Source organism: Telmatherina bonti, assembly GCF_933228915.1.
Source record: "Telmatherina bonti genome assembly, chromosome: 24".
In the NCBI taxonomy this organism is placed as follows: Eukaryota; Metazoa; Chordata; class Actinopteri; order Atheriniformes; family Telmatherinidae; genus Telmatherina; species Telmatherina bonti.
In genome coordinates this window covers 20,808,643-20,821,555 of record NC_136633.1, presented here as the reverse complement: position 1 = coordinate 20,821,555, position 12,913 = coordinate 20,808,643, and the positions used below count along the sequence as shown (strand labels likewise).

At 42.3% G+C, this 12,913-nt stretch overlaps 1 protein-coding gene across 2 annotated transcripts in view; it reads left to right on the top strand.

The window, feature by feature from the left end:
- Nucleotides 1–12,913, top strand: part of raph1b (Ras association (RalGDS/AF-6) and pleckstrin homology domains 1b) — a 48,781-nt gene that overhangs the window by 3,310 nt on the left and 32,558 nt on the right. For both annotated transcript variants that reach the window (XM_079264164.1, XM_079264163.1), the window contains exon 2: nucleotides 10,988–11,066. The gene's annotated coding sequence lies outside the window, so the exon portion shown is untranslated. The remainder of the gene's footprint in view (nucleotides 1–10,987; nucleotides 11,067–12,913) is intronic.

Here is a 12,913-nt window from a genome sequence, read left to right as displayed (position 1 = left end):
TATAGGGCCTTGTTCTTGTAACATTTTGCTGACCTTTGGTGGCAGCTGCCCCTGCCATTTGCAAACAAAGACAAATGGCTAGTCAGCCTGCAAAACATCTACAGATCCAGATAGTGAGTTCCTCTTCCTGTTGGCCTTTTCATATATATACTTGGAGACTTAGGTCAGTGCTGTGTATTGCTGGAAATCAACCATTTGAGATCCAGATACCGCCTTTTCTTTTAAAAGGACTGTTTTCTGTTCTCTTACAAGGAAATGTCGTATAATAAGGCTTCACAGTCTGAAAAAAAAACACATTTTTGTTTCCAATATTAGTGCTTCAGAAGTAAAATGTGAAGTCTTGAACAGAAGCAGTGAAGGGATCGACACTGCAGCCTGGTTTCTATATGCAGCACCGCTGATTGGAGGAGGCAGAAGGAGGCCACCCGCCTCTCCTTCTCTGCTTTTGGGCCATGCATAATCTTGGACCTTGTTTGGCAGGTGCACTGCAGCAAATGAGCAAATAAGCACCGCTGAAGATGCAAACTGCAAGGACTGACCTAAAACTGGATTTGTTTGGCGTATTGATGTTCATCATAGATCATCAAAATGATCCATTCAGTCAGTCCGTGTGAGATTTACACTGAACTGTCATGGGATGCTTACATTTACTACCATTTCAGATTATTGGTAGACAAAAATGTCCTCTTCCCCAAAACTGCTATAAAAACATTAAAGATGAATAATTGTTCTACTTTTTTTCCCTTTAAATCTGTCTACTCCTGTCCTCATGAAACCTGACAAATAAACAGATATTTATACTGTTTAACTCTTTAAATGTCAGTTTGATTACACAATGTCACTGCCTATAAGAAAAAGATGTAAATGAGTTTTGTTGCATATAATATATGTTGTAGTTTAAACTTTACTACCCTTCTAAGTCCTTAGAGGACAAAAGAAGTCCTTTCTCATAATCAACTATAAACTTTGGAGGATATTTTTTTTTAGTTTTTGTATATTTAAAAAATTGTTTGGTATATGTAAATTGGCACAGACCCCAAATAAGGGGGTCGGGTTGCCGGAACAGCAGTTTAAGCAGGAAGGCTCAGACTTCCTTCTTTCCAACCACATTTACCAGCTCATCTAGGGGAATCCTGAAGCGTTCACAGGCCAGCCGAGAGAGACAATCCCTCCAGCGTGTCCTGGGTCTTCCCCAGGGTCTCCTCCCAGAGGGACGTGTCTGGAAGATCTCACCAGGGAGAAGTCCAGGAGGCGTCCACACCAGATGCCTTAGCCACCTCAACTGGCTCCTCTCAATGCGGAGCAGTAGCATCTCTACTCTGAGCCCCTCCTGGATAACTGAGCTTCTCACTCTATCTCTAAGGGCACATTTAACTCAGCCTTTTTTTATTCGAATCTGGGTCTGTTTGCCCAGAAAGTTTGCTTTGTTTGGGGAGCTGTCAATGCGCCGAACAAATTCTGATTCGGACCAAAGAAGCGGACTCGGTCCGCCTACAAATGCAGGTTTTGGCCCGTTTCAAGCGGCTCAAATACAGGAAGCGGACTACAAAAAGACATCACTTCCTGCATTTGCATTGTGGGTAAATACAGAGCAATCTCGCTAAGAGCGTTAAAATTAAGCTGCAATGCAGGGGTGTCCAAAGTCTGTCTTCGAAGGTCGCTGTCCTGCAGGTTTTCTATAAATGCATTAACACAACTGACTCAAATTAAATGGTTAAAACAGCCAATGAAGTTCTGCATAAATGACTCATTATACTGAGTCGGGTGTGTCTGAGCAGGAATACATGGAAAACCTGAAGGATTGTTGTCCTCGAGGACTGGACTTGCTGTAATGTCTTCATAGCTGCTTGTAGATAGGGCCGTTTTCTTTTTGATGACCCAAAAGGGTAAAAAATTCATTCCCAGTGTCCTGTTGACCTCAAAGAGGATATAAAATTGAAGTTCAATAGAAATACTTTTTTTTTAAATCAATTCTTATGCAATAACTCTTTTATAATTTTTACAAAAAGTAACAAAAAAAATCCAAAATGGTGCCAAACACTGAGGAAAAGAAGGACTTCAATGGAGAAATAAGTCCTTAATGACATGTATCAGTTCTCACTTTGACCCCAGGGTTACTCAGTCCAGTCCAAGTAGAGCAGCAGATTTTCAATGTATCCTGCTCCAACACATCTGACTCAAAAACCTGAGTGATCCTTCTTTCAAACAATCTCAACATGTAGTTTGTTCGAGCTGCTTTGGCAACTTTTAACCACTGTGGTTCTGACAAAAGCAGGTGGTCAAGTCGTCCTGCAGATGGTCTGTTTCAGTCATGCCTGCAGAAGTGACTGGAAACACAGGAATCTGTTAAAACTGTGGGCTTTTGTTGAGCATGTCGCATTGATTGTTGCTCTCCTGCACACATGCACCCAGCATGATCAACACCTGAGCCGGTCGAAGCCTTGAGAGGGCGCTTGGTTTTTGTGCACCTGTCTCTTAAGTTAAGCTTTGCACAGTTGAGTAATCACCCTGAACCTGATCTTGAAAAATAGAAAATCTCATCCCAGTGGGAATTCTCGGCTGGAATTCCAGTCGCTGTATCGGATGTCGCCGAGGAAAACGTGGAGAGGTTGATTTATAGTCTTTAGTTTCTTTTTTCGCAAGTCCAGTATAAGCTCTGCAACGGTTCTGCTGTGGGTTGATGGATAGTGTGGCTTGTCTGTTGTAGATGGACGTCCTTTAGAGCCTGACTTGGAAATGACACAGAGCGCTTACGGCAAGTTGGAGTGCCTCAGACAGAGTAGGTAGTATTAAGAGCACATAAAGCGCTAGCTCAGAGGAAATATCCATGTGGCTGCAGTGCCTGCTGTATAGAAAATATATTATACACTTGAGCTGATGTACGAGCTGTCTGGTGTAAGAATTACTGCACGCAGACGGACAAAGTGGATTTATACTTTACTCCCCTGGATTGCTTTCACATGCACTATTTTCTCATCTATTGAATTGAATTAAATGGCTTTGCAACAGAGAGCCTGGGATAAACATTACCGCAGCCACGAGCAGCGTGTCCTCTCCACTCCGTGTCTGAGCAGAGTTCACTCAGTTCTCATGAAACCACAACAGCAGTTTGGGTGTCTGTGTGTTCATTTGCATGCAGGGTGGGTGTTCGTTTGGCTTTTGGCCGACTCTCAGGACACGCAGATTACGGTTCAGCATTGATGGAGCTTGAGAAAGAAGCGGCACGCACAAATGCAAACAAATTAAACTGTTCTGTTTCCTCTCAGCCTGCTGTGAAATGCCCGCCTCTTGGCCCAAAATGTTTAGATGACCTCTGTTTAGAGCAGCTTGTACAGTTGCTGTTTCAATATGTTGACCTCTGGGTCGCATTCCGGAGAAATCCGCAGAGGATTCAGCTTTATTTACTGTTTGGGAAACGTTAACAACGGCATTATTATGAAACTACGGGAGAAAGTCAAGGATTTAGTTGCAGCAGATAGTGTTAATTTGTGGCGTCTCCTTTTTTGTTTGTGTATATGGTGACACTAAAGACTGAGTCATTCTGAGCCATTGCCTCAAACAAAGAAAAAAAACTTAAACATATCCCCTCTATGCCTTTTTTATGCGTGTTAAACCTCTGCAGAATCAAATAATTCCAGGTACAAATAGTGCCTTTTTATCAGAGCAAGTAATCTTCAATAACTTTTCCAAAAGAATACTAAATGTCTTTAAAAAAAAAATAAAATAAAATAAAATAATATATATATATATATATATATATATATATATATATATATATATATATATATATATATAAAAATTATATTTTCACACTATAATAGAAGTGGTTTGGAGGAAAAAATGAGCAGAGTGATTATTATTAGCTAACCTTTTTTTTTTTTAGCTTTAAAATAAATGCTGTTGTGCAATAATGTGCAATAATTCTTTGTTCAAACTTGTATAATAAGTATAAAACTGAAGGCTGTCTCCCAATTTACACAGAGTATAAAAAGTTAAATGATTATTTGAGTTGTCGCTTTAGAAAACAAACAAAGGGAATTAGTTTATGCTTAAAAAATCATTATTGAAGCTTAGAAAGCAGGAAAAGGAAGCTGTCACAGCATTTTCAAGTGTAAAGAAATAAACTGGGATGCATCAAGAAATTCTAACAGAAGTACAGAATCAGCCTAACAGAGGAAAAAAGCAAAAAAATTTAAAGACATTGGAAAGAAAAATACAGAGAGATGTGTCTAAAGACCCCAAAAATACTGCTTACACTAAAGAATGACTTGGTCAAGTCAGGAATAGTCTGAAGGAAGACAGTCGCCACTGCAAGGTTGCAGATAATAAAAATCTCCATTTCTGCAGAAGGACAAGCTGGAGAACGATTATGCACACTGGAAGCATGTCAGATGAGATGATTAGAGCTATTTCTTGCAGAAAAAAGGTAGAGGCATATAATCCGAAGAGCCCCTTACCCACAGTGAAGCATGGGGGTGGCAGTATTGTGCTGTGGGCATGCGCGGGTGCATCTGGAACTTATCAAGGTGGAAGGAAAGCTGAAGGAAAGATGTGGTCATTGCTTTGTCTTCTAACACAATGATCCAAATCACACGTCCTTCTGGGGAAGAAAAACTTCCAAAAGATCAAAGTAAACATTATAAGCTAAGGCTGGGCAATATGACCAAAATCTCATATCCAGATACAGCTCATTTTATATCCCCATAATGATATACATAACAATATAAAATAGTTTTTGTAATTTTATGTCAGTCATCAGTTATGTGTCAGATGTGCTTGGCAACGGCAGCAGCGATCTATTTCCATCTGGGGAACTATGGCTGCATGACGTTTCACGGGTAAATGCGTGTTGGAGCGTTTGCGTCTGGAGTTTATTATGACCACTTTTGCCACCACTTGACGCTGCTTTTGCTCGCCGGCTCTCTGTCTTCTTTATCTTGATTCTTGCATCGGTGATAAAATGAGTTAGTTGTGTCGGAGTCCGTTGTTGGGACTGTGAGCTAGTCTGTTGTCGGTTCCAAGTCGATCTTTTTATATCCAAACTGCATCCATGCGACAGAAATTTACCGTCTTTTAGGAACAAGCTCATCGGTTTTGGATGGCTGGTCATCTTCTAGTGAATTACCCTGCTACCGTCTTTCTCCATGTTTGTTTATATATTGCAGCGTGCATGCCGCAAAGCGCATCTTGGTGTAAAATACTGCAGTAAAGCACCTTATCGTGGCGTAAACAATAGTCTCATTTGAAACGATAGACATTTTCTATCGTCCAAAAATATATATTGCTATATTGCCCAGCCCTATTATTTGGCACAAATTTTAATTCTGAATCGAATTTAATTGTGCTTTAACCTGACGAAAATGACCATGTAAACATCTTTTTTTTTTAAAATCCAAAAGTTACTTCTGGACTAAACTTAATTCCAAAGTAAGTGTCTGGTTTCTTCACATTTTAAATCCGAACTGATTTTTCCTCTGTCATGTAAACCTTCATTCCACTCTGTTAATTCCAGTCGTTTTGTGCACGATCGTTACCTTTTCCCATCCCGATGACGCATTGTTTTGTCTCCCGTCTTCGGTGGTCTAATCTTCCTTTTCCTTCTTAGCTGCTGAACAAAAGTGGAGTAAAATGCTTGTTTCACGCTGGTGCTTCAAAATTATAATCAAAATAGTGTCGTCGTTTTACATGTTATGACTGAAAAGACGAGAAGCAAGAAGCAAACATTCCTTTTTTCCGGTAGATGTAAGTATGTCACGTCCATTCAGAACCCTCCCCAACCTGCCAATCTAAAGTGGAATTATGTAAGGACGTGTTTCATGTAAATCTCACTTTGGAATTATTATTTCAATGTAAACCCGCAGGAGAATACTGTTATTTTGCATTAATTAATTCTGAAATAAAAAACATTATGTAACCATACTCATTGACTGGCCTACACAAACGTCTTGGATCCCATTGAAAACATGTAGAGTGAACTAAATACAAAGATCCATGCCACTTCTTTGGAAGGTGGAAAGCTAAATGTGTAGTCATCCAGACCCCACAGTCCAACTGACAGTACCAAGGGTAAGTAATTATTTTTCCCTCAGCTGTAAGTCACAAGAGATGCTGCAGGAAGCTACAAGAGATAAACAAATATACTGTAGCCTTTTTAAAAAAAACAAAAAAAAAAACCCTCTTCTTGAACTGTAGCTCAAAGTTTTCCTCCATCACTACATGCATAGAATGGAAGTAAAAACGGGTTCACATGTACATTATTTATGTCTTCCAACTGTTTCAAGTGTTTCCGCGTTTAGTTCAAGCCACAAACTACAACCACACCAGAAACTGGGGCTGGAGAAGCTTGTTTTGTCATTAAATATGCACTGCAGCCTACTTTCCCCCCCTTAGATGTTCTAACTACGCTCACATTTAAAGCAGGGAAGTTACCCCGGCTCATGTTCTCTGCAGGCGGTCCTTAAGCGGGCAGCGAAACCTCAAGCAAATGAAACGTGAAGGGTTGGAAAGCAGCCTGGCCATGTCACATTGCCGAGAGCCACATGGCTGGGTGCACATCGCCATGCCACCGATGACTCTACTACTGGGAAGGAAGCGAGGTAGAGTGTGAAACAAATGCTGATAGGGAAGATGCAGTCTTAGAAACGGAGAACTTTTGCTGTGTGCAGGTGATGTCATATGAAAAATGGCCAGTTGGAAACATTGAGGTCATTCTTCATTTTCCTCACGTCCTCTGCCAATATCTGGAAATCCCACTATTTCACACGCCTCTGTCTGGTTATTCGCATGTACTGTAACATCCTGATGTTGGCAGGCGGCTCCACTATTCTCTTTTTCTTTTACATCAGGGTTCATCCAGGACAGGGAGGGAAATCTAGAGTTTCACTGCAGTGACCCACAATGCAGCGAGAATCCAGCCAGCGCAAACAGCCGTGCTCGCTGTGGTAGAAGTGGATTGGCACATTTTTGCAACAGAATCCCTTGACAGTAAATCAAACCTACAAGCTTAATCTCATGAAATAGTCCTGCGTGTGTGTGTGTGTGTATATGTGTGCATGTGTGACTGCCTCTTTCCAAATCTCATTGAGTAATACCCTGGCAGCTCTGAAAGTGACTGCAAGACTCTATTGACTGAGTTTCTGGGTTAAGTTGGTGGCTGAGTAGCTTGCTAATCCCTCTCTGCTCAGCTAATCGTCACTCTCTAGTGATTCGTGATTATTTTGCCCCTCGTGCCTCACAGCCAACTCTACTCTGTGAGTAAATTGTGACCTGTCTTCTGGTTTGGCACAATGGCTCCTTTTGGAGCTAAGTCAAGGGTCACTGTCAGATTTGTGGCTTGTCAGCTTGACCCCGTTCTCTTCTGGTGATCATGGCCGCTTAGAGATTATTGAAATGAAACTGTGTAGATAAAGAGCAAGATTTCTGTCTTTAAGCTGATCAGCTGTGCTCAGTGAGGCTTCAGAGTACACTGATTTCCTTTGCAGTTTGATGAAAACCGTGCACAAGCGCTTCCCCCACATTTTGATGCAACTCAAGAAAAACCGGGCCAAATGTGTACTAACACAAGAGGCATTTCATCATGTAACTCTGTACATGTGTGTAATTGCTAGTAAGCCCCACTGGTAGCTTGCCAGCCAGTGGGACCTCCATGAGATCCCACTGGCCATCGTGGGAACATTCCTGACGCAGCAATATTCCATAATTCTCACCATGTGTGGTTTTTCCAGAGGCAAGTGCTCTCTGCATGGAGCGTAGAGAATCCCACTGTGGAGAGGAGATGAGCTCCTGTAATCGTATCCAGACATCGCCGTGCCTGGGTGAACAAAGCTAAAGACAAATGGTCTTAGTATTTCAGTGAAATGACATGTTTTCCACTGAAACTCCTTTTAAACAGCAGGTTGCTTGGTAAGTCTCAGCTAATGGGTTCGCTTTGATATTGATGGATTTTTCATTAAATTAAGTCCATTTACTTTTAAATTAAGTCTAAAATGGTGAAGTTTTGTCATTATTGGGCAGAAAAGCAGCCAGTATTTTGTATTAAAGGTGCATTGTGTAACTAACTCCAAGGCCAATGACAAAAATGATGTAATCTATCAATAAAAGCTGTCAGAATTCACCTCAGAGCTCCGACGTTGGTTTCAGACAGTAGCATCACGGAGGACAGCGTAATTATGTAGATTCTCAGGAGACCTAAAAAAGGCAGCAGACAATGGATGTATGGCCATAAAATATCACTACTTCTTCTCAAGGCTGGATATCCAATGGGCATTATTGGCACGAGCCCACGCCCATTTGGGGCCCATGTAGGGCAAACACCAGCCTTTGGACATGAAACAAAATGTATAAAAAAGTCAGATAGCTACATTAGTGTCTAGTGTACTGCTATTGGTACCACTGGCTGAGAGATGTTAGAAATGTCATTTCACAGCGTATCATTCACAATTTTCAAAATGTTGCAGTGGTGAAGGGGGCCCTGGGACACTCTAGGCCCATAGGCCTCTTCACTTTTAATCCGGCCCTTCGCCTTCATTGTTTTTGCCTGTCAGCTATACTGTGCAATACTGTCATCATGGTTTCTGCTAGATCTGTTCCATTTTCATCTACAAACAACCCATAATATGCACGTAAAGGACACAAAAGATGGACAGGAAGCTCCATCTATGCATATTTAGTGGTGCAGAGCGTAAAGGAGGTATCAGATGGTTGAAAAGCAATGTCCTCTGTTGGTGGGAATAACTTTTTCTTTGGTTTAAAGTTTGTCCTTCATGCACTGAAAACCTTAAAAATTACCCTGAAGAAAAACACAACCGTTGTAACATCTGTCTGGGAGCGGAGCAGTAATATTTTAATGTAACGTTAGTGGGTTTTTCTTCCAAAGACTTTGGAAATCAGAGGTCAGACATTGTCCAAGAATGGAAGCAGCTGCACTCAATCTGGAGGTAAAGCAATGCACTGATCAATACTAATGCGTCTTCCCAGCGAGGTGCCCTTACAGGAATCCTCAGGGTCACTGCTAAATGGCTTTATCATTTTCTGAAACCAGATTACAACATTGTGGGCTGGTTTTCATTCATTTATGTCTGGTTTTGAGGCAGCGTTACACAGATCATTGGTGAATTAGGGAGTTGATCTATTTTGTGTTGTGAATGAGTCATATTTACAGATATGATCCAAACAAGAAAGGGGGGGGGATTGCCATTTTACAGTTCTAATATATAATCTACATGGCATCACCATGTATTTTAAGACTCTGTTGTAATGCTATTGTGTGCTACTGTAAAGCTCTTCCTGTGGCTCTGGAAACACAAGCGCCATCTACACTTGGCACAAGTTTCTAGCCAGCGTTAACGGAGCACAGCTTCTTTTCTGTTTGGCAGACGACGGATCAAACTGAAGGCACAGATTGTTGATTTTTAATGGTAAACTAGCAAAATCCTCACGAATCAGGTGAGTTCAACCCTCCTTTTCCGTTCGCTGTACTTCCCCCTCCAACAATCCTGTCTTTATTTCCCGCTGTGACATCATCATCATCACCCCCGCTCACTCAGCGCCCTGCCCTGCTTCCCACTTCCTGCCCCGACAGGAAATGAGCCGCCCCGAAGGAGCGCCGTTAAAGTGGACAAGGACACACCTGTGTCCACTACACTGGACTCTGTGTTTCCTTTCAGTCTGTTGTTGAAGCGGGGCACCAATTTAGGCCACGTGAAGCTCAATAACGGTTATACACGGAGCACCTCCTGGGCTTTTTTAAAATTTTATTTAAAGGGTTCAAAGAGCAGTGTGTGTTGCCCTGATCTTTGTACAGCCACGGCCTCTTGGTCATATGCAGGTCATGTTTGTCTGCGTGCATGTGTCGCAGGCATGCCTTTGTTTTCAGCACTGGAGCAGCTGCTCGCCGGCTCCTGCGCTGTTGTGACTGAAGCAACTGTGTTGGCTGCAGCTGCACAGCTCCATGTGTCACTACCACACCTGCTCAATAGCCTTGTGTTGACAGAGTGATATCACACGCTCAACTTTGTGTGTGCAAATTACAACATGGAGACGGAGGGTGTTGGTGGGCCGACCTGTAATCTAAGCAGGCAAATGCGCTTCTCTCTGCAAGGATGACACCGTGTCATTCTCTTGTTATGAGGAGTCTGTTTGCTGTGAAAATGCACTCACAGGGACTTACTTTTCCTTTGTTTTGCCTGGAGAGGGGCCACATGCTGCAGCTGAACAACTGTTGGTGTGTAGAAAAACGAAAGGAACAGCTGAGACCAGCGGGAATAGCTTCTGAGAAGTCAACCACAACATCAGCTGCCTACCTCTCACAGTACTGATATTTCTTATCACCTCACATGCCCCGCATTATTTTTCTACAGTCACGCTATGATTCAGCTTTTAGATAGTTTTGGGTAAAATGGACTCATAGTATGAGTCAGCACTGTTGTGAGTTAATGATCGGCTGAAATGTTTAAAGCTGTTGTTAAACTTGCAGACTTGTGACTCAAAGTCGATGCACACGTAAGAGTTTTGACAAGGTTTTGCACTCTGACTCATGCTGGGAATGGTCGGCCTGGGGAGGCAGCATGCTTACAAAGCAGGTTGTGTGTCTGCCGAGCTGAAACGAAGGCCTGTGCTGTTTGAATTGTCTTAATCCAGAGTTTCTAATGAAGACTGAACTGTGCTTGATTGCTTCCAGAGCTTTGCGATAAGTGTCTCTGGCCGTGCATGTCACTTATGTCTGCGCACGGTTAAGTCTCTCGCCGAAGCACCCTTCATAGTTAATCCTCTGCATTTTTCTGGTGGTGAAATCACTCTGCTTTCCGCCGAGTCTCTCAGTCCTTCTGCAGCCGGGACATCAAACAAACCCGATCCATAATGTTTGACTAATGGCCTGCATGAGGTGATCGAAGTACAGATTGTGTTTTGCTTCTGCAGGCTCAGAATAGACACCGAAGTATGACTGATAGATTTTGTTTTTCCTCTTTTTTTTCTTTTTTTTTTCCAGGGGATAAAAGCTCCAGAGTGGAGTGGCGGTTTCGTCTGACCTTTAACCTCAGTAGTAAGAAAGGAAAGCCACTTCAGAGGTAAGAGTTCCTGTAAACTGAAGTGAGTATGTGGTGACATTGCTGCTTTTTGTGGGTAATAAAATCGGAGGCAAAAGCTGCCAGGAAGCTTTGCAAGGCTCGCGCCTTCTTGCGCAAACGTGGCAGAGATTCCAAGGAGGTTTTATTTAAGGTGGTCTCAGATGCCAGGCTTTGTTACCGTGCCTCTGACATGCATGTCTGAAGCACCATGTGCTCAAACAGTAATCCTCTGTCCTCGCGATGCTTTACATTTGCGACATTGTGATCTGACTTTGTGGCTGCGTATCAGCTCAGAGCCAGTTGCAACGCTGCGATGGAAGAATCCCTCCCAAACAGCCTCGATTGGGAAGGCCTTGTAAATCAAAACCAAATGAAAGACAAGTCAAGCTTCTGAGGGTTCTTGTAAGGGGAGAGTCTTCCTCGCTGAAGGAGATAATTCCTAACTTAAGTGGAACCATGTGAGGAGAAATCATAGCTGTGGTTTGTAGATATGCTCCTTAAAGCCTGGCTTTATTCTCTTACTGTCACTGTGTGGTATTTCCAGTGCACTACTTCAAAATCTCCACTGTTAGCTGTTGTTTGGCCGTTTTTGTCCCACTCCTTGGATCAAGTGATTCATTTTCAGAAAGTTGGACTTGCTCACATGCAAAACAACTTTTCAAATTGTTGACAAGATCAGGTGATATTGTATAATAAAGCTTAAACGGTAGAATAACCTTTTTATTAAGAGAAAGATAAGAGAAACTACAAAATAACATGACATGCTGCTTGTTACTTTCCATGGTTTTGTTTTTGTTTATGGAAATTGGTTTGAAAATTAGCTATCCTGCTGGGTGTCTCTGGTTCTTTTTGTGTCAAGTCAGATGCAAGCATCTGTTTTAAAGTAGTTCCCTTTATCCCTTTATGGCAGGGATCCTATATAAAGTATTAAAAGGGCACATTTTGGATGAGTTGGAAAAATAAATTTCCAACTTGGTCCCCAGCAAGAGGAGTCAGTGGCTGAAAGGAGGAAGCATGCGACCCTGGATGTAAACTGTTCCAGGAAGCAGGACTGCTGGTGCTCAGACAGGTTTCTTTTTTAGTTTTTTTAACCCCTCGTTGCTGTGTGTCGATGGGTGACGCTGTGTGTGCGTGTCAACATCATGTGTTTACACGCGGGGACACCCGCTAACGCAGACGCTCAGCTGTCGTTATCATTCTACAAATCCATCAACGTAGGCAAGGCTGCTAACATGCAGCTGAACTGTGACTGCCGTGGTTGTCATGGCAACCATTTCATTCATGCATCGGGTTGTCTTTAAAATCTTGCCCTTGAATTGATCTCTTCTGTTGTAGCTGGAGACATACAAGTTGCTTGTGTGTGTTACTGGCACAATGAGAATGCTGGAGGTGGTGTGGCATGAAGCAGGCTGGCATATTTTCTGGGTCTTCCTTCCTGTGGAGACACAAAAACACACACCAGCTACAGGGAGTATGGACAGAAGGAGAGAGCACAGGGGAGATGGGAGACATAGTAAGCTAATGATGGAAGACATTCCCAGCTGGTGGTTGTGTGTGTATGAGTTTTTTTTTACCTTTACGTACAGCATATTGCATATATCTGCCTGGCTGCAGCAACCCTCCTGCAAGTGTTTTGGCCTGTTTTTCTTCTACAATATGTCACGTCTACTTTCTCCCCCCTAATAGGTGGCAGATGTAAACCTACAGTTTGGCCTTTCCAAGTAACAAGAGAGTACATTTTATTTATTTAAAATATGTTGTGATCTTAAGAGAGATTCTTTACACAATAGATTGTTCTCGTAAATGCATCAGATGCATTCAGTCCTGCCACTGTTACTGCCTTTAAG